We start from the raw sequence: 2,578 nt of genomic DNA, 5'->3' as shown, positions 1-2,578 counted from the left end.
CCCTTGACCAGGGGCTAGAGAAAACTGGCAGTCAGGACTCTGTCTAGTTCCGCCCCTGACTGTCCATAGCATCCTTATTCATGTTGAGTAGAATGACAGAAGTATAAGGCTGGAAGAGAACTTGAGAGGTCATTTAGTCTAGTCCCCAGCACTGAGGCAGGACAAAATATACCTAGACCATCTCTGACATGTGCTTGTAGTATGTTTCTCTGCACATACTCTAATTGGCCTGGATTCTTTCACCCCAGATGAGCCCATGAAAGAAGGCCCCCTCTGTGCAGATCACATAAATGGGTCAGACACTCCTATGGAAACATGTCCTTCCCTTGAGGCATAGAAAGAGTTCTTTGCAACTTCAGGGTCCATAGCAGGGAAGAGGGTAGACACTGATTGGGCTAGGGCAGGATCTACAGGGATGATATCCATCATCCCCCTTCTGGCCCTGCAGAGATTCTTCTGGCTAAGATGATACAGCTTGGGACTGGACTACCCTTTCTACAGTTTCTGGTGGTAGGGAGCAGGAGTAGCAGCAGGAGCCAGAAAAAGTGCAGCGGCACCAGGCATCTTTGCAGATAGCTCTAACCTCCCACAGCTTCCCCGGGATCCTCAATATTTCTGGGCAGGCCCAGTGACCCAGTCTCCAGTGATCCAGTGTGGGGATAGGGAGGTAAAAGCAGGTTCCTGACAAAATTATAAGGGATAAACTCTCTGAGGAAATAATGTTTTCTCCTCCAAAGCTTTACCCATGTTGATTTTCAAGGGTTGAGATTGTGATGGGTTGGACCCCTTGGGAAGCCACCTGTTGTGCTGAATAACCTCTGAGTCTACCTGTTCTGCCAGCACAAGCCCCCTTTAACCTGTCTTGCTGAGCCAGGCTATTAAAGCCGCCACTAACACACACACGGGCAGGGCCACACCCAGCTGCTGATCAGCTCTGGGAAGACTCAGTGTGAGGGACTTGCTCCAGCACTCAGATGTCCACTCCCTTGGAGCGCAGACCCAAAATATATTATGAAATTCACCCATTCTCTCAATGTGGAAAGAGGTGTACACACTTCTTGTCTGGTCCCCCCTCCCCCATTAGAAATTACAGAAACTGGGGTTAATAATAAACTAAACACAATTTATTAACTATAAAAGGCAGATTTTAAGTGGTAAAAGGGGTAACAAACAGAACAAATCAGATTACTAAGCAAATGAAATCAAACAATCAAACTAAGGTAGTTTCACTAAAGAAATAGGTTACAAATAGTATTTCTTACCCTAGATAACGTTGCAGGCAGTTTGCAAAGTTTCTATGGTTCAGAGTTCCAGTTATATTCCTTTTCAGACTAGAACCCCTGGAGAGGAGGAGTACTGTTTGCCTTCCTTCCCACCCTTAAATAGGATTTACCTAAGGCAGGAATCCTTTGTTTCCCAATTTGTCCCCTCTTCCCTTACAGTGGAAAATTACAAGAAGTCCCAGGTAATGTTTTAGTATCAGGTGACAAGACCACCTGACTCTGTAGGATCACAGCATCCATGAATCAGTGGCAATATGGAGCGGCCACAGGAAGGTCAAACTTTTCACAGTCCATTGTCCTCGCTGACAGGCCATCCGCCCATGTCTGGCTTTTCCATTGTTGTACCTGAAGTGTTATCAGTGGGCATAACCCAAAGTAGATAGTAGAAATACAGATACATAGTCAATATTCCTAACTTCAGATACAGAAACGATCCAAGCATACAAATTGGATAATTGCACCTTTCCAATGATATCTCACATGAGCCATCTTTCATAAAGTATATCTCAGTTATGTCATTCATATCATAAGCATATTTTCATAAAGGATATGGATTGACATGTCACAGAGATGATCTGTGCTATGGAAAATGAATGAGAAACTAGCATGCTGTGGTACTTCTCATAATGGTATGTAGTGTTGTTGGAGCTGTGTCGGTCCCACAATATTGGAGAGACAAGGTGGGTGAGTTAATATCTTTTATTAGACCAACTTCAGTTGGCGAGACACAGGCTTTCGAGCTTACTTGGAGCTCTTTTACAATGGTGGCAGAATGAGATACTTAAACTTTCTAGCCTCAGTTGCTGTAGCAAGTGAATCTTTAGGAAAGAAAATGGTCATGTGTAAACATGTCACTCTAGTATTTGTCCTAGAAGAATCTAATGCAAATTGTTTTGAAGAGACTTCCTATAAAAATACATTTTCTGTTACATAAGGAGTTTATTTGGTTTCCAAAGGCTAGTAACTATCTCACAACTTCTTATTCTTTTCTTATTTTCATGGTGAGAACGTGTAATGCTCTTCTTACTCTGTTGCACATAGTTCTGGAGTCTTAAAACTCCACCTGCCCTGTAAGAGAAAGTATATTACAGGAACTCAGTGCTATTCAGTAGCAAGCAGTCTGCATGATGATTGGAAGTGTTCATTTCCCAGGGCTGTACAGTACACACACATGTAGGCTACAATTTTCAAAAGAACCTAAAAGGAGTTCCTAAATTTCCACACGATTTGGGTGTATTGCTTTCTTAGACGCTTCTGAAAACCCCAACATTAAAAATCAAAAAACCATTTAGCTT

This window comes from Eretmochelys imbricata, chromosome 14 (assembly GCF_965152235.1).
Source record: "Eretmochelys imbricata isolate rEreImb1 chromosome 14, rEreImb1.hap1, whole genome shotgun sequence".
Taxonomy (NCBI): domain Eukaryota; kingdom Metazoa; phylum Chordata; order Testudines; family Cheloniidae; genus Eretmochelys; species Eretmochelys imbricata.
This window is presented reverse-complemented; position numbering follows the sequence as displayed.